The 19,920-nt window shown below is 44.0% G+C and overlaps 1 protein-coding gene across 3 annotated transcripts in view; it reads left to right on the plus strand.

Annotated features, from left to right (window-relative positions):
• The first annotated feature begins 234 nt into the window (after positions 1-234).
• The window catches only part of AFF4 (ALF transcription elongation factor 4), a 902,368-nt gene continuing 882,682 nt past the window's right edge, over positions 235-19,920 (plus strand). The window contains exon 1 of one of the 3 annotated variants that reach the window (XM_069244725.1): positions 235-574. The gene's annotated coding sequence lies outside the window, so the exon portion shown is untranslated. The remainder of the gene's footprint in view (positions 575-19,920) is intronic. The other 2 variants (XM_069244727.1, XM_069244726.1) reach the window with 2 other exon arrangements.

The raw sequence follows: 19,920 nt of genomic DNA on the forward strand, positions 1-19,920 counted from the left end.
GTAAAAGCTGCACGTCTCGATCCGCACAAGATGTTTACAGGTTTAAAACACTTAACATGGAGGTCCCCTTGCCGTCGCACAGATTCTCGCATTCTAGTGTCTATGATGCGCGTGATTTCCACGGGTTGGCTTTAAAGACGGAACATGTGACGACAGACACACGTCCCCGCCCCCTTTCTTGTCAGGGTTCTTCCCAGTAGGAGGGAAACTGCTTGCTGGTCACGTGACGGTGGTAGTGAACGACAGGGCGTGGCTGGCGGAGTGACGCCGCTGCCGTCGGGGGTCCTGGAAGCAGCTGGGCTTTCTAGGCCTCCCAAATCACAACAACAAACGGCAGTGATCGCCGCGCGCCCCTGTGTGCGCGCGCAGTGCACCCCCGTCTCTGACGGCGAGAGATGGCGGCGGCGGCTTTAAGATCTGTGGTCGCGGCCCCGGCTCTGTGAGACAGCGGGTGCGCGGGGCCGCCTCTGGTAACCCCCCCCCCCCCCCCCCCCCCCCCCCTTTAAACCGTGTGTAAAGCGGACGCACAAAGAGACTGCGTGCGGAGGTCACAGGGCGGGCCTGGAAGCAGGAGGTAGGCAAGGGGTCACAGGGCTGGGACACAGCCAGGCTTTCCTACTGTCCGGAATGTGAATGGTTATGGGAGGGGGCAGTGCCCGTGGATAGCGCTTCACGAGTATTTTTGTGGAAACAGTTTCTCTGTCAATGCTGTCCCAGAATATTCCCTCTTGGGTGTTTGAGGATTTTACAAGGACAGTGACTGTCCTGTCTCTTGGCCCTTTTTACTTCCGTATGTCTTTCGGGTGTGTGTGGCTGTCTCCCTTTTCTTAGTTTTGGATGTGACTTGCATATCTCTTCTGAGGGTCTGTGGTTGCCCCTACTCTTAAGTGTCTGGGGTTTAGTCAATGTTTTTTGTGAATGTCTTGTAACTTGATGCAGCTTGAGTTGCTGCGGTCTTCTCCATTCTCACTGGATGCGAGTGGATGTACCAGCACCTCTTTAATGTGTATGCAACACTCCACTTGTTTTCAATTGTGTGCCTTAGTTTGTGCGCATAAATACTTTTATGAGCGATTGTGCCCTCTTCTTCTTCTGTCCCTTTTTTTTTTTTTTAATCACCAGACTCACTTTTCTTGGAATACCACCTCGCTGTTTCTCGTGCATCCGGTTTGTTTTTGATTTGAAGACTGTTTGGTGCTATACCAATGACTAACTTAGTGTGCTGGGTTTTAAAAACCAGAAAGCACAAAGGCAGGAGGATCATTGATAGGGTGCTTTCGTTGCCTGGAGCTGCTGACCTGTCTGTTGTGGCCTACTTGGAATCAATCGCTCCGTGTACTTGACGCCTTGGCTTTGTTCGTGCAGTTTTCGCAGGTTTTGGGCAGCGAATCCTCCGGGGTGGGCGGTCCTTCTTGGGAAGCCTGGTGCATCAGTGTTCGTTGAGGTCAGCTAACCCCCTTTCTGTTCCTTATTGTTTGCCTGATTTGCTGCTGGGAAGTGAAGCTCTTGCGGTGGTTGATGGGAGAATCTTACTGGCCAGGGATGGATTGAACTATTTTGAAATCTGATAGCTAGAAATGTGTGGGTTTACTGTGGTTCAATTTCAGATTGGTAGCTTATTGTATAATCGCTTAAAATAAAATTGCATATAGCTTACAAATTGCTGATATTTACACTTAGCAATGGATTTTGTTCGGGTGGCGTTTCGGTTATTTCACAAAAAAGAGATACAGACGTTCAGGTAGTTTGTATATGCGACGTATAATACCATAATTGCTAATCTTAACATTTTGATCTCATAGATAATGCTCTGCTTTTCGAGGGGAGTAGTACTTAAAAGACACGAAGACAACTTTTTGTTGTTGTTCTGGATGTGCAAGGGCAGTATTTTACAGCACAGATAGCAGATCAGCAGTTAACATGTACCTTTTATGTGTTCTGTTTGCAGTTTCTACCTGTATTGCTCTTTGACGTGGACTCTTTTTTTCCTTTCAGCAATAGATTTTTAGTGTTCCAACAAAGAAATTGATGTTATTTTGAGACCGTGTTACAGGGGTTAGTATTGTATAGAAGGAGTTGATGCCCTAACTACGTTAATGTGTATGTATATACATTCACCAAAAAAAACAAAGGTTATAGTTAGGTTTAGATTTTATGAGCGCACAACCATCGGAATTCTGATCCTACAGCTATTTCAAGTAACTATAACTTGTCTCTCTAAGGTCACTATAACTCGCACCCTCGCCATGCAGTTTTCTCATAGATAATTTTATTGCAAATGTTAGTGATATTATCTGTGATGTCAAAGAAGAAACGCATGATGTCATTAGCTGTGCATGGCATGGGTGTGAGTTACTGTTAATTGAAATAACTGTAACAGCTGAATTTCTTTGGTTTGTGAGTTTAAAATCTGAACCTATCACGCACCGGTAATCTTTGTTGTTTTTAGAGTTTGAATGTGTTTTTTTTTTTTTTGTTTTGTTAGTAATGTTAGGTAAGATGTCTGCCGCAATGCACTGTGGGTTGGGGGGGGGGGGTGGACTTGGGGCCTGGCCAGGTAGTGTGCAGCCCCCACTCAAGCTTGCTGCTCCTGCCTCTCCGCCCCCCCTCCTTGCCATCCGATGTCCAAGTCCATGCCCCTGATTCCTCATTATAGTCCTATGTTGCCCTAGTTCTACTCCTTCCCATTCCCGCTTGCCCTGAAAAGTTAGCTTGCTGCCACATCCAGCCTATGTTATCGGACACTATTCCTCCCGCCCTCCATGGTCCAATGTAGCATACTTGTCAAAATGTGAATTCGGTAAGAAGGAAGTTTTGGGGGAAAAAAAACCTCTGGAGATTTGACTTTCCCCATTGACTTACATTGGAAAAAGGAGATTTTAGGCAGGAAGCAAATAAAATAAAGAGTTTTGGCATCCGCTCAATATTATGTGATTCTGGGCAAAGTACTTTATCTCCCAATGCCTAAAACCAAAATGAATGTGTCTTTGTGTAATGTAACTGATGCGCATGCAAAGAACTCCAACACGTTTGGGTCAAGTCTGCGCCATATGAAACTGAAAAAAAAAAAAAAAAAGTGTTTTGCCCACTTGTCATTTGACTATACTTGGGCTACATTTGGGTATTGTGTGCTACATTTGGTCTCTTTTTCTCTGGGGGCCTTCTTGGCACACTTGTTTGTCTTGAAGGTCCCTTATTTACTGCAGTTTTCTCATTAGAAAATGATTTCAGTTTTTCACTCCGATTTCATCAAGATGATGCTCAGATGTGCCACACCTTTGGCATAAATTCAGAATGTTGGCACTCTGTTTGCACATTCGCCCAATAAGCTGCCAGTCAACATGCAATTAAGTGGCAGTCTGGTGCTGGTGTTGAAAGTGCATGTTTCATTTCGTATTTCAGAATGTTTTAATGAAATAGAAGAGGAAAATATTTGAGAACTCACTTAAACATGTCCTAATTATTCTTTCTACTGTACTATCCATTATCTCTATGGCAAAAGAAAACCTGTCATTTTGTTCCTTTCTAAATTAAATGTTTTAACATGTTTACGAATATCGCGTGTCATTAAAAAAATTATGGTCATGATTTCACCCTCAAACCCCGTATATCACAGCCCTGGGGTGATGGTACCTCCACCCTGACCCATTATGCCACTTTTAATTTTATTTTTCTGCCCCAGGGACCGTGTCCCGTTACCTAAAATGGCAGCTGCAACTTTCTGGTCAGGTTGTGACCAATCACAGCATTCCTTGTGTCTCGCGCTTTTGCAAACTTGCCACGATTACTGCGGAAACGTCAAGATGGATCCACATCCCTAGATATACAAATTTATTTCCCCTTTAATATCTTAAAAGCTTCTGAACAGATTCACATAAAATATGCAAAAGCGTTATCTGCATACCGAAGTCTAATTTTATGCCAAATTAGGCGTAATTCCATCCACTGGTTTGGAGTGCCGTCGTTTTCAAATACCACAAGGGGAATTAACTTGGGAAACACACTTTTTTTTATTTCCCCCTCCCCCTCTTCACAGTGGGCAAGAAAACATAGGAAAAGTCGACTCAGCTAGCAAAAGCAGGCTTCCTCTTCCACCCCCTGGGAACAGACTTACTGTTTACTCTTGCTTGGCAGGTGCTGTCTTACCTCCTGCCAATCAGCAGCAAACTACTTTGTCCCAAGGGTGGGCATCTCAGGCCATTGGGAGCTGGGACTGGGGAGTGATGGTGCCCAGTGTCCCTGTGTCATTAATGGCTCCAGGAGAGGGGTGGAGGGAGGGCTGTGCCCCCCCCCCCTCCGTTTTTTTTATTTGGTAGGGCCTGCCCCAGGGAGGTGGTGGTCCCCGGAGCCAAGTGCGGCAAGGGAGGAGGCTGCATGCCTTCAACTCCTTCCCCCTCCCTATATGTGTTCCCTTGGTGTTGAGTAATATTGATATCACTCCCAATAGGGCTGCTTTCCAAGATGTTTTATCAGTCAAAGATACCAATGACATAGGTTTGATGAAGTCTATTCTTAATTGTTTTAACTATTTGGGCTAGAGAGCAACCTTAATGATCTAGAAATGATTAAATTTATTATAGCACAGTTAGTGAAAAAGACCTATACTTCAACATTGAAAGAAGTCACCTTGTTTCCTTTTCCTCTGATGGTTCTCATGTGCTTTGGGTATGCCTGGAGGGAGTGGGAGGAGATTCAGACTGCAAGATTACACCAGTCTCCACCAGCCATGCTTGCTATTGGTGCGGTGATGACCTCAGCGTGCCCTGTCCACGCTGGCTAAATGGATTTTGCGTAGGGGGAGCCAGCTTGGAACCACTACAGACCACAGTGGGGGTATTAATGGGAGAAGCCTCTTTTGCAAGCCCTGGAGATGGCTCTGCAGCCCTACACTGGAGACAAAATGTTAATGTCCTCTGCACTGGTGAGGTCCCCACATTGAAGGGGGTAAGTCAGATTAGTAGGGAGAAAAAGACTCGCATGACTCAATAAAGGTAGTCACTGATGGTATAATCTTTTACAGAAATATGCTACTATTAAGGTAGCACTATTGTTTTTAAAGTTTGTTTTATATGCCTAGTTTCTCTTCCAACACATGAACTCAATATAGAAATGCGCATTGACAGTACCAATAGGTGTGGCTCAGAACTGTTGGTGCCTCTTCAGTAATTGATTTTAGCAACTCAGCATACATGCGTTCTGCCACTCATACTTACACTTGTACATCAAGTCATACACTCAGTGACTTACTCACAATACAACAGAGACACACATACCCAACCAGTGTATGCAAGGCAGATTAAAAGAATAAAAGTTGAAAAAATGAAACACGCTGCCACCAACACTTGAGTGGCGTATACTTGAAAATACAAAAAATTAATTAAACATAGCAGACTGCATTCAGCCTGCAGTGGTATTGTACTTAGTGTATCATTGTTTTAAAGTTCTTACATAGCTGCCTAGTTTGGGGCAATGTGTTGGTGATCTTGGATCAGTGAAAACAATGATACTTCAAAATGGAAGCTCAGTAAACATTGCACAAAGCTATCTTTGAGTAGTGTATCATTGATGTCCTGTTGAAAGGGGGCATGCTTAATGCTTCTAATCCTGGGGGCTGCTTGGAGCAATAAAGCAATGATAACCTACGGCTAATTATTCACTATACACAAGTGGCTTCCAGAATGTGGTACGCTGACTGCTGAAGAATATTAAAAAAATATATATTTTTTTATTACACGGACCTGACAGACAACTACCCCTAACAGGCTCTCCTGAAATTGGTTACCAAGGGTTATCACAGTACAAATCTTCAACCCCCACATAGTTTGTCAAAACAATGAGCCAGCATAACAATCCTTTATTACTGCACTGATATGAAAGATTCTGTATGTCAAAACGCACCTCTGCAGTATTTTTATATTGAGGAATAACTAGCCACCCCTGCTTGCCTTTGGGCTATAACATATGACTTAAATAAAAAGTAAGTCAGATCCTACTACCTTTGTTGTAGTTTTTGTAAAGCATAAATTGGAAATGTCAACAATTAGTACTGGCAAAAAAGATGAAGACCCTTCAGAGGGAGAGAATTCTCACAGTGAGGATCTTTCATACCCAGAGGTTTGTCTGGCAGATAACAAAAAACAGGCATGTGGCTTGTTAAATCCATGTAGCAAAATACCTGTTTAGAGACTTTAACACAAAGCATATCAACAATCCTTCTTTGTTCTAGTGTTGCTAATAAACAGATCAGACCTATAACCTTGAGAATTGTACTGTCACCATAACCAGCTCAGTCGTGCTGTGCTCTTTTGAGTGTAAGATTTCCTACAAAGCAAAAAGTGCAATATAAGCACTTCCAGCGGAACAAATTCATATAAAATTCTACACTGAAGAGAATCAACATTTTGGTAGAACAATGCCTCTCTCAGTTGTGCTTCTTTTAGCTCTTTTTCTGTTAATCGCATAAGGTTTTGTGGTGGATGTGCTTTCATGCGAGACTTAACACCTTACCCACCATGGACGTAATGGTTACGTCCTTGGCTGCGGCGCTGAGGTGCCAGGAATTAACCATTATGTCCATTAGCTCCCTTTCCCCCTCCGTTATGTTATTAATGGTGTTTGACCAATGACTTTGTTTCACCACTGCGCATATTAGTTGCTCAATGTTCACCAGTAGCACATTACGTGTTGTATTCAGTTTAGCTGCCTATTGGCTTTAACTTGGGATTTGACATTAGGGGTCTCGAAGATCTGGCCAGTCTCCAATGGCTTGTTTCATTTCCCGAGTCTGAGAGGAAGGGGCACATTTTTATAACAGTGGCCCTGGGCAGCAGCGAGGAGAGATCTTTCAGGACTTCGGGCAGGAGCGGACGTCAGCTGCCTGTCTCCCGTTTGGGTGGAAAGTCTCTTTCTCGCAGTTGAACCGGAGTCATCAACTTGCAGGCATAAGAAAGATGAAGCGGAGTGATAGGCCCTACAGTGATGCAATTTTGACTTTATGCTTTGCTTTGAAGTTATGCTATAATATAATCACATGTATTTGCTGTGTACTTTGCAACTGAGAAGTACTTTGATATATTTTGCTTTCATTGCTGCGACTACTTTTAAACTTGTGCTTCCAACCTACTAATCTCGTCTTTCAGGAACCTTGTGGTGAAGTAATAATAACAATAAATGTCTTCTTTAAACTAAGAAGTTCATTCCAGAGAAGTTTTGTAAGCTCGGTCATAAGATAAGAGAAGGAAAGCAGAACACCCTCCCATGGGCAGGGATGGAAGTGATTTTTTATTTTTTTATTTTTTTATTATTATTATTTTTTTTTTTTACATGTTGTGAATGAAAGAGAGCCCACCCCTTGAGCAAGGGTCGCTCCCCAGGGAAACTGTTATTTAATAGGCCATTTCTGGGGGGGGGGGGGGGGGGATTAATTTTGGGCAACTTCTGCCCTTGGGGACAGGTCATACTATTTGAATTAGGCCAATCTGTCCCAAGGGGGGTAGAAATCACTAGGCTCTAGGGATTTGTTTTTATTTTTTTTATTTTTTTACAAATTGGGAGCAGCCCCTTAGTTGAGGGTTGTTCCATTGGGGGGGGGGTGGGGGGAGGGGGTTATTTTCTGCCATTTCTGTCCCCCTTGGTGGCAGATCAGCCTATTTCTATTAGGCCCATATGCACCCGGGGGAGAGGGGGGCAGAAACCACTTAGGCACCAGAGATTGGTGTGTGGGTGTGTATTTTGTTTAGCGGGGGACAGCTCCTTGGGCAAGGGTCACTCCCCATGGGTCCACGTGACTTCCTATTTTTAGAAGGCCCATCTGCTCCCAAGGGGGGCAGAAAACCCACCTGAGACCAGAGAAGATTTTTTTTTTTCCCCTCAAAAAAAGAGGGTGGTATGGCCATACCCCCATCCTGAAAAAATGGGGCCAAAGTTGTTCTGCCCAACGGTGAGCAGATGGGACTGTTATCCCCAATCCACTCCATGGGGTGGTGGCATTAGGCCTACTAGATGCCAGGGGGAGGGGAAAATAAAATAGTGGGGTGGTGGCTACCAACCAGTATGGGCATGGTTATACCCCCCACCCCCAACTGTCTTTCAGCTCTCCCCCACACATTAAAACATCTTATCACACAACAAGAAAGGGGACATTTGATTATTTTGTGTTTTGGTTTTACATTTGGGTCCTGACAGCTTGGCTAACACTCATAATCGTCCCACTTGGAACAGTGAGGGCTACACTTTCTGGACCTTGGGACGCTGCCATGTAGAAAAATCCACAAGACTACACACATCTGAAAGCTAAACAGCTGGGTGAGTCCAGGGTGGTGTGTTTCACATGCACCCTGCACCATTTTCTTACCTGCAATGCCCTGCAAACCTCCAACTTTGCTGGAAATCGCACATTTTGCCAACATTTTTGTGATGGAACCTTCCGAAATCTGCAGGAATCCACAAAATTCCAACCATCCAGCATTGTTGCATTTAAACCGATAAGAAAACTGCCCCACTTGTCAGTTTTGAGGTTTTCAGAGGATTCTGGATAACAGAACCTGGTGAGAGCCCCACAAGTCACCCCATCTTGGGTTCCTCTAGGTGTCTAGATTTAAAAAATGCACAGGTTTGGTAGGTTTCCATAGGTGCTGCATGAGCTAGAGGCCAAAATCCACAGCTAGACACTTTGCAAAAAACACATAAGATTAAAATGTAAAAATGTGACGTGTCCATTTTACGTTTCCTGTCGCAGGCACTAGACCTACCCACACAACTGAGGTACCATTTTTATTGGGAGACTTGGGGAAACATAGAATAGAAGAACAAGTGTTATTGCTTCTTGTCTTTTTCTCTACATTTGTTCCTTCCAAATGTAAGACAGTGTGTAAAAAAAAGATGTCTATTTGAGAAATGCACTGTAATTCACATGCTAATATGGGGACCCTGGATTTCAGAGATGAGCAAAAAAACACTACTTCTCAACACCTTATCTTGTGCCCATTTTGGAAATACAAAGGTTTCTTTGATACCTATTTTTCACTCTTTATATTTTAGCAAATGAATAGCCTGGTACCCGGTACAGAAAGAAAACCCATTGCAAGGTGCAGCTCATTTATTGGTTCTGGGTACCTAGGGTTCTTGACGAACCTACAAGCCCTATATATCCCTACAACCAGAAGATTCCAGCAGACGTAAGAGTATATTGATTTATTTTTTTAGATTTTTTTTTTTTTTTTTTTTTAAACTGACTTCGCAGGAAAAAGTTGGAGTAAAATGTGGAGAAAAATGGCTGAGGTTATTTTTCACCTCAATTTCAATTTTTTTTAAAAATTTCAGCTGTTATTTCCTGTAGAAAAACCTTGTAGGATCTACTCAAATGACCGCATGATGAACTCGGAATTCTGTCTACTTTTCAGAAATGTTTAGCTTTGCTGGATCCAGCATTGGTTTCACACCCATTTCTGTTACTACCTGGAAGCAGGCAAAAAGCTAAAAATATAATAATAATTGGGTATGTCCCAGTAAAATGCAAAAATTGTGTTGGAAAATGTGGTTTTCTGATTCCAGTCTGCCTGTTCCTGAAAGCTGAGAAGATGGTGATTTTAGCACTGCAAACCTTTTGTTGATGCCATTTTCAGAGAAAACACAAGCCTTCTTCTACAGCCATTATTTATTTATTTTTAAACAAGATATTCGCTGTATTTTGACTAATTTCTTAGTCTCCCCCTAGGGAATCCACAAACCCTGGGTACCTCTAGAATCCCTAAGATGTTGAGAAAAAAGGAAGCAAATTTGGTGTGGTTAGCTTATGTGGACAAAAAGGTATGAGGGCCTAAGTGCGAACTGCCCCAAATAGTCAATAAAAAGGCCTGGCACCTGAGGGGGAAAAGGCCTGGCAGTGAAGGGGTTAAAGGTGATCTCCTTAAGACTTGCACTATTCCTTTTATAGTTAGTGTCAACAATTGCACCAGCCCTCCGTACACCCATGGTCTAGTTGCGTGGTTTGTATATGCAAACCTTTTTATTGAAATTCTGCCAGTGATTTCTAAGCTTTTATTTCACAAAATATATTTTTGTATTTCATAGTGCAAACTTTATTTACAGAAAACACAGTTTTTCCTAAGCCAGTAAATCATGGCTAATGCAGAATGTATTCCTTCTTACAGGGTTGGTAAGAAAAATAATAAAATGAAAAGTTTTCAGTGTCATTGCTGCTCTCAAAGCTTTAATCTGCACACACGACAAGGTCGCCCTTGCAGGACAATATTTGATGCAAGTGTGTACCAATGAATCCGTTCCATTGTGCAACAATAAACATTGTAGTTGTAAATGCAGAACGTTGGCAGTAAAACGTTGAATACAATGTCCCATGCTGCAGTTTTTCAGTCTTAATACTACTCTGTAATAATATCAATGTGCTACAAAAGGAAATGTAACTTACATTTTTTTAATTCCTTTCAGTGCTGCTGTCCATTTAAAATTGCGCTTATAATGTTGTTTAATGGAAGTCTTGCTGAGCACTTTATTTTCCAACTAAATAACACATTTCTCAAAACACTAACGGACGTTTCTTCCGTCTTAGGCAAAGAATAAAGAATTGAACAGGGGATGATGCTTAAATGCTCCACTTCTTTTCAAAGAGTACTATAATCAATGGATCATGTAAAATAAAACGTACATTGTGAGTAATGTGTAATCTTGTCCCATAATGCCATCTCTCTGTTTAGGTGCTATTCATAAACCGCTCTGCCTTCGTCCGTGTGATTTGTCACCAGAACCCCTTCGTAGCATTTTAGGATCATATTACACAGTTAACCATAATGTGTCTTAATTCTCTCTCACTTATCCAGTCGTTAAGTGCATATCTGAGCCCTCCTTAATCTGAAATAATCGGTGAAGCACTAAAATGTACGATAGATTACGGTTAATACTCCATACCCTGAGAAGGTACAAGCTGCTAGTTTTATCTGGTCCTTTGATATTACAGAGGTAAATTAATATCCTAGTGGTGTTCATAGATGTCTGTTTTGGCCGCCCAGCGATGAATCGGTTTGCATCTCACACCAGTTTACAATGCCTTTTCCTTTTATTCATTCTTTGGTTGCTGCTGTTCTAGAACCTTTCTCGTTTCTATGACTTTCATGTTCCTAGGACTTTCCCTTAATATAGTACCTCCTCCTGTGGGTCATCATATCAGAGTTAATAGTACCACTATGGTGAACCTATTGATTCAGGGGTTATGTCCCTGAGTGGTAGATTGTGCTTCAGGACGGTTGCTTTTTTAAAGGTCTTTCTGTTTGTTGATTGAACATGATTTTTGTGCCATTGTAAATGTCTGGTGTAACAGTCTAAAACGGTGTTTACCAAGCTATGGGTCCTGACACACTGGTGGGTTGCCAGACAATTTTTAGTGGGTCTCGAACGTCTGAGCAATAAATAAAGATGTCTTTTAATTCTGTGTTTATCATTCACATTTATTGCTTCAAAGACACATGTCAAATGAAAGACTATATGTCTTCTGGCAAATTTCTGTTTATGGGATTAGAGTGTACTTTGTTTTTCACTGACTGCAAAGTGAGAGCAGTTTTTCAAGTGAAATACGTGACAGTCTTTTTAGTGCACAGGAAAGAGTGATGTCGTGTTGCAAAAAAAAGAACAGAATGTAGACCCCTATAAATAAACTAGATTAATTTAGCAGTTACGAAAAGCAAAAATGAAGCATATTTGTTTGAAAATCTGAAATGTGCTGGAAACAGATTTTACTAGGACGAAAAAAAATCAAACTGCTTTATTTGGGAGGCACAAATGATAAATATTAGTGTATAGAAATCTGGCTTCAGTAAATATTTATCAGTAAAACAGTATATCTATGAATTCAATAGAAAGTGTGCTGTCTGTTGAATGAGTGTGCTACCACACGATGCTTTAGTTAAATTAAAAATCTTCCCATCTCATGTCCATTAAAGTTAGGTGTGTCGCAAAAGTTTGTTGTTCTAAAAAGTGGGTCATTGTCCTAAAACGCTTGGGAACCACCAGTCTAAGGGTAGTAGCAGTACCTTCGCAACATTTGAACCTTTTACCATGCACTTGCACCAGCATGGCCACGGGTTCTGATAAGTACTTTTGTAGACCAATTGTAGAATAGGTGCTTGCCTGGTGTCCAATCTTCGTCACACAGGACGAAGAAGTGGTTCTTCAGAAAGTTAGCACTGTCAATTTGCATTGCAAGCCTCTGGCTCCGAACAGTGTCCTCCCCAAGTTATCTTTGGCCTTTTGGATAGACTTACATCTGTCAATGGCTTGTCACGCCAAGAAATAGCCTCAGAAGCTGGTCTACATTGTTTTTCTGTTTAAAATAAATAAATAAATGATAAAAACCAAACCTTTTCTCCAAACCAAATCCAAAGGTGTTAAATCGGTTGTACAGACATTGGTTCTATCAAAAGTTGACCGTGAAAATTGTTTACTGGCTGCCATTCCTGCTTTCTTGTTAGCCTGCATCAAAGCAATCAATCAGATCTGTCCCCGGCAAGAAAAGTAATATGACATTGCGGAGTCTCGAAGACCACTTCCTCTCCCTCTAGAAGCTAAATAAAACTGAAAGATGGTATTATGTACATAATGACACATTACCTGAATAACAACATACACCTTTAAACTTTCTAGTGAGGAAAATAATATAATGAGCCTCTAAAATCTCACATCCGTAATGATTTGGTTGTACACTGTCAAGGAAGAAATACAAACACTTTGCATTATCGCTCACTGTCGGGTATTATTTTACGTCAGTAAGTATACTATGTTTGTAAGTTAAAGGAAGCAAGAAAAACAGTCGATGCTGCCATCTCGGTGTCCATACGAAACCGAATTCCGAAGCTGGAATTCTTTTGAATGGTACAGGAATGTAGTGGGTGCCACGGATAATTGCCAAAATCATCTTCCCTACTGCCACCATGTATTGCATCTCAGGAGGAGAATGTGCCGTCGACACTCAGCATGGCAGACAGACAGCCTAGTCAGGTCCGTGCTTTCCGACAGCGTTAATTGTTAACTCTGGCGTTGCGCTCAGCGTCACTTTAGCATGCACGTTTTTTTGTGTGCAGTTTTTTAAGATTGAGCTTGCGCGTGCTTAGAGCCCACCTGTCGTTCACCATTTGTTCCCTTGTTGTGGCACTATGCTTTACAGCCTCATAATGCAGCACTGCAGGCCTGGCATAGTTTCTGTTCTTCTGTGTGGAGCAGGGCCCAAACATTGATTGATTCAACTTAATCAGTGCCTGACCTCTGCTCCCAACGTGTCTGAAGTACTATTTTGTCCTTTTTAACGTTTAGCGCTCTGTAACAGAAGGCTTGTGACTGCAAAAATGTGCCCTGCAGGACAAACTAAATTGCTAACTTTTTTTTATAGCTAACTTTATTTTTTATTTTGCCAAGTTGTCTTTTTTCACTTTGCGCTCACATGTGTTTTATTTTTTGTATTTTTTTTTGCTTGTGGGCACTGTTCTGGAAAGATGGCGATTTATCTTTTTCTAAATGTTGCAAAGAGACATTGTTTGTTTCTTTATGTGTAATTTCGAAAATTATGCTTTAACACATAATCGTGCAGTGCACTCCTCTCAAATCCGCCCCACTACAATCGACCCCAATCTACCCCACCCAATCCTCCCAACCCACCCCATTCTAATCTGCCCCACACCAGTTCACCCCACTCCAAAACAATCTGCCTTACTCCAGTCTACCCCACCATAATCCAAAGCAATCAGTTCCACTCCAATCTGCCCCACCCCAATCTAATACAATATGCTCCAATCCAAAACAACACGCCCCACTCCATTCTCCCCAATCCAGAACAATCTGCCCCACTCAAATCTGCCCTTCTTTAATTCTAAAAATCTGCCCCACATCAATCCAAAATAAATCTGTCCCTTTTCACTCCATCCACCCTAATACAATCTGCCCCACTCCAATTCTAAACAACCCACTCCAACACGCTACACCTCATCCTAAACCACACCACTCCACTTTAATCCACCCGATTCCAATCTAGTCCATCCCACTCCAACTCACCCCACTCCACCCCACTCCAATACAATCCGCTTAAGGAAACCCCACTCCAGTGCAATCCAGTTGACCACACTTCAGTACAGTCCACCTTAGTCCATCCCACTCAATAAAATCCAGTTCACTTTATTCTACTCCCTCCAATCCAGTCCATTACAGACCAATGCAATCCTGTCTACCCCACACCAATGCAATCCGGTCCAGCCCACTCTACTTCGGTATACTCCAACTCACTCTAATTCAGTCCCCTCCAACTCATTCTACTCCACTCTACGACTCTACCTCCCCCACTCCAATCTACAACTTATCCAGCCTACAACATTCTAATCTTTTCTGATGTTCCACGCCACTAACTTTTAGCCATGCTCGACAGCAGTCACACTGGTGTAACAACATGGCAAAACACCTTGCCAAAGCCAATAGCTTTTGCATAGGCGTGACCCATTGGCTTTGCCAATGCTTGTCCTCTTCTACCAATGTCTCTTTGTAAATGTGTTGTCCGTGAGGGATTTTTTGAGTTGCAGCTGTTAGTCAAATTTGGGAGAACCTTTCTCGTAAACAAGTGTGAAATGCTTCCCTTTGTCTGTACTTAACTATGCAACAATTTGTACCTTGGAATAGTTAACTTTTTGCCCCCTCCCGCCCCCCAAAACAGAAACAAACATTTAGATACTGCTGTCTTGTAACAAAATTAGCTTTTTGAGAATTGACAGAACCTGAATCACACACAGCATATTTGTCATGCACTTGTTGAAGTAAACTTAATATTTTCATGGTGTGTCCATCTTTACAAATAAAATAATTCCAGTTTTTGGTTCGAGCGTGCAAGCGATTTTACCTGTTGTAAGTATTGTGGGCTTTTAACCAGGCCCACCTCCTGCCTATCAGTTTCATTTGTTCGTGGACTTACATTTCAAAAAAATCCCTTCATATCATTGGTAATTGATGTACGTTTGTCTTGCTTCAGGGCGGTTTTGTTACTGTCTTGCAGACTGACCCTGTTACATGGATTATTGCATGATTACTGATAAACTTCAGCGCGGGGGAAAAGTTTTTAGGGTCGAGCCTGCGAGTGCATGTGTAAGCGCACGCTTCTCAGTTGCGAGACTTGTATTCAGTAAAGGGCTTGGAGCCTGTCAGTCGCTCACCATTTGTTTGCGTGGCACTCTTCTTTACTGCCTTGTAATTCATCAAGGCACGCCTGGCATAATTTCTGTTCCTCTGTGTGGAGCAAGGAACAAGCACTAATTGATTCAATTTAATTAGTCCCACTCTGCTGCTCCTGACAAGATTGAGCTACTATTTGTTCTTCTTAACTTCTAGTGCCCCGAACAGAAGGCTTGTGACTGGCAAAAACATGCCCGGTAGGATAAACAAAATCAAAATTTTATTTTTAAGGCTAACTTTATTTTATTTTGCCAAATCACCTTTGTTCAGTTTCCACTTAAATCTTCTTTTGTTTTTGCTTGTGGGCACTGTTGTCAAACGATGACAATTAATGTCTTCGAAATATTCCAAAGCAAGAGCATTTCTTTATTATGTGTAATCTCTGAAAATGATGCTTTAACACATAATCATGCATTATACCCCAATCCAACCTACTTTACCCCACACCAGTCCACCCCAATCTAGTCCACTCGAAAGCAATCTGCCCCACTTTAATACAATATGCCCCCTTCAATCTGCCCCAGTCCAACACCATCCGCCCCAATGTAATCTGCTGCATTCCAATCTGAAACAATCTGGCCCACTCCCAGGTGCCGCACTCCATTTTTCCCCACTGCAATTAAAAACAGTCCGCCCACCTTCAGTCTGTCCATCTCCAATCCAATCGACCTTGCCTCACTCCATCCCACTCCATCCCACTCCAACCCACCCCACTCCTATCTAGTCAAACCCACACCAACCCAATCCACCCCACTCCAGTCCACCCTAATACAATCTGCCTCATTCCAATCCAAAACATTCTGATGGATACAACTACCTGTGGATTCCTCACCTTAAGAATTCTCCCAATGCGCCAGCATTCAGCAGAAATGTTCTTCCTTGCTCTCCACGTCGACGATGACGTCACAATTGCACGGCTCCGCATGCGACTCCGTCTGATGTCATTGTGATAATAAACAGTCCTCGCCGGGGTGCGGACGTCAGTTCCCTTTTTTTTCCGCACCTTCAACGCTTTTTCCTGGCTCTCGAACAGTTACTGTTTTGAAGGAGCTGTTGACTTACAATGTCTCCACCAAAAAAATCGGGCTTTAAGCTTTGTCATGAGTGTGGGGGGTTGCATTTTGGTTACAAGTCCTCATGAGGACTGCTTGTGGTGCCTAAGCTCAGACCACAACGTGGAAGGGTGCTTGTTCTGCCAGTGGATGAACGCTAAGGCCTTGAAGGAGAGAGAGGCTAAGCTCTTCTTGGCAAAAGCTAAGAAGGAGCATAAGGGTCATCGAAGATCTAAGGCGAGGGACTCTTCACATAAGTCCCCAAGGTCGCATAAGAAGCGGCGCTGGCACGATTCTCTATGACATTCGTCCAGTGATCGGTCTCTGTCTCTGTCCCCTCCGAGACGGCGCCGTATGGCTTGGGAGGTCAGTCAAACGGTCACTCCTCAGCCTGAGAGTCCATAGGCTTTTCCGGTGCCGACGTTGATAGAGGTCTTAGAGTCCTCCGGTTCACTTTTCTCCTGTGTCAACTCATGGTCAAGTGTCGGGGGTACAAGCTTTGGATTCGGTTCAAGAGCCTCAGTACGAGTAGAGGTTTCCTGCCTTCCCGACTCCGGGAGCGGATCCAGCAGTGTTCCTTAATGCTATGTTTAGCATTTTCAACAGAGCTATGGCCCCTGTTGGTGCACCTGCTGGTCCCAAGGGCCCATTAGCTTTCACGCTGGGTTCACCAGCGCTGTACAAACGGGCCCCGGTTGTACCCTTCTATCCAGGTGAAGGTGTTGGTTCTGCGCCGATGATGTCGTCAGTCCCAGATGTTGTCGATGCTGGCGCCGGATGGGTCCCGACCAGGACGCAGTGCCTCTCCACCCTCTCCTCCACTGGAGTGTCCATCTGCTTTGAAACTGGCATTGCTGACATTGGAAAATTCTCTGACGCTATGGTTGGAGGCCGGACTGATGTCGAGAAGGAGGGCTTTGAGGCTCTTGGAGGAGCAGGATTATCGGCAACAACTGTTTGAGGAAGGGGAGATTTCTGAGCCTTTGGGTGAATTTCAGGGCCTGGACTCTGCAAGTGGCCTAGATACATCCCCCTGAGTGGGATCTTTAATCCCATGGTGAGCTCACAGAGGAGGCAGCATCCTACCACAGCGTGATAAGAAAGGCTGCTGAGTTCTTGGACCTTCCTTTAGCAGCATCGGAGGTGAAGACGAACATTCTAACTGAGGTGTTGCATCCTTCCTCTATGTCTTCGGAGCCCCTACTACCTTTTAATGATGCCCCTACTGAGCCCATTTTAGACATTTGGAGGAAGCCTTTCACGACTCTGGTTTCCAGAACTGTGGCTAGGGGGTACAGAGTTGCTCCAGGGGATCCACAGTTTTTGTCTCGGTATCCAACACCTGAGAGCTTGGTTGTGCAAGCCTCTTGTTCTGCCTGGTATGCATCTGGTTCGTTCCCTGCTACTCCATCAGATAGTCTAAGCAAATGGAGCCAACAGCACAGAAAGGCTTGTCCTTGTGCAGTATAGCCTTGATGTCTGTCAATGCTACCTGTGCTGGGGAGGTATATTCATACCCTGATGGACATGGCAAGAGCTGTTGTGCCAAGCTTGCCTCAGGATGTGCAGGGGCAGTTTGATGAACTCCTCTTGGACACTCAAATGGCGGCCAAGCAGGTTATTCAGTCTGGTTTGTATATGACAGATTCAGTTAGCAGGCCAATGGGCACTTCAGTGGTGACCAGTAGGCATGCGTGGCTTAGGTCTGTTGGCTTTTCCACAGATGGTCAGACAACTTTGTTGGAACTTCGTTTGAGGGCGAGAAGTTGTTTGGATCCTAGGCCGACTTAGCTTTGGAACATTTTAAAGACAGCAGGGCTACTGCAAAGTCCTTGAGACTCTAGGCTTCAGTGTCCACACCCTTTTAGATCTTTTCGGAGGTTCAGGGGTTTTGGCTGTGGGTCCTCTTTTCGTGGGACTCCACAGTCCATGATTCAGCAGCCTGCCAACTCTTTCCATAGGTCTTATAGAGGGTGGTGGAGGGTTAGAACGTGAGGAGCCACTCTGCAGCCTCCCGTCTCATCTGCCTCCTCTTGGGGAACCCATCAAGGAAAGCAGCCCTAGTTTTCTCTAAATCTTGCAGCATATTTTTCCCGTAGGGGGAAGTTATTTCATTTTCTCCACGAGTGGGAGTTAATCACATAGGGCTCTTGGGTGCTGAATATTGTGGGGAAAGGTTATGCCCTTCCTTTTCGAGAGTTTCCTCCTCCCATCCCTCCCCATCATTCGTTTTGTATGAAAGATCATCTGTTGCTGCAGCTTTTTGGTGCATATCCTTTTGTCAAAGGGTGCAGTGGAGTTGGTTCCAGAGCAGGAAAAGGGTCCGGGATGCTGTTTGAGGTATTTCCTGAATCCCAAGAAGGATGGTCGATTGAGGCCTATCCTGGACCTGAGTATTTAGAATTGGTTCCTCAAACATGAGAAATTCAAACTGCTGACCCCTAGCACAGGTTCGTCTAACGTTGAACAAGGTCTGGGGATATGAAAATAGGCAACCTGCAAGTCGACATTCTAAAGTCTCACAGAAAGTATCACCGGTTTGTGGTAGGGTCGCAACATTAGCAGTTTGTGGTCCTTTCTTTTGGTCTTACTTCTGCACCTCGAGTCTTCACGAAGGCGATAGCGGTGGTTGCAGCGGACCTCAGAAGGAAGGGAGTATCTGTATTTCCTTACCTGGACGATTGGCTGATCAAAGCCGGGTCACCAGAGGTTGTGCTGCATCACTTGCAAATGACAACACAGTTGTTGTTCATCCTGGGCTTTACGGTAAACGTGCCCAAGTCCCGCCTGGAGCCCTCTCAGCGCCTCATGTTCATGGGGGCAGTACTGGATACAACATTGAATCGGGCCTACCCTCCCCCTCAGTGGATTAAGGACATCCAGGCGTTGATTCCAATGTTTCAAAAGGGAGCGGCTGTTTCGGTCTTCAAGGTCCCACGTCTGCTCAGTCTGTTTGCTTCTTTCATTCTGTTGGTCACTCCTGCACGTTGGCACTTGAAGGCTCTCCAGTGGTGCCTCCGCAAGCATTGGTTTCAAGGCAAAGAGATTCTGGAGGAGTCGATAACTATCTCCAGAGACGCTGCAGCGGATCTACGATGGTGGGCTGTGGATGTCAACCTTTCCCATGGAATGCTGTTTTGCCTCCCACGTCTGGTGGCCACGGTCATAACGGATGTTTCCACTCTAGGGTGGGAAGCTCATCTGGGGGATTTGGCGATCACGGGCCATTGGTCTCTAGTGGAACAGATGTTCCACATCAGTCTGCTAGAATTATGGGCAATACGTCTGGCTCTCAAGGCCTTCCTCGTGTCCCTTCGCTGTCAGTCAGTTCAAGTCTTGATGGACAACACTACTGCAATGTGGTACGTCAACAAGCAGGGAGGTTTAGGGTCGTACCTTCTCTGCAGAGAGGCTCTGGTCCGGGGCACAGGACCATCGGATTTGCATAATAGCGATCTGTCTGGCCGGAGTTCTCAACGTATGTGTGGACGGTCTCAGTCGACATTTATCGGTCAGTCGCGAGTGGCGTCCCCATCCGTCCCTGGTTCTTCACATCTTTCAGATGTGGGGATTTCCACAGATAGACCTGTTTGCCATTCAGGAGAACGTGCACTGCCCGTTCTGCAGCTTCCAGTATCCGGTGCAGGGGGCATTG

This window comes from Pleurodeles waltl, chromosome 7, assembly GCF_031143425.1.
Source record: "Pleurodeles waltl isolate 20211129_DDA chromosome 7, aPleWal1.hap1.20221129, whole genome shotgun sequence".
Classification (NCBI taxonomy): Eukaryota; Metazoa; Chordata; class Amphibia; order Caudata; family Salamandridae; genus Pleurodeles; species Pleurodeles waltl.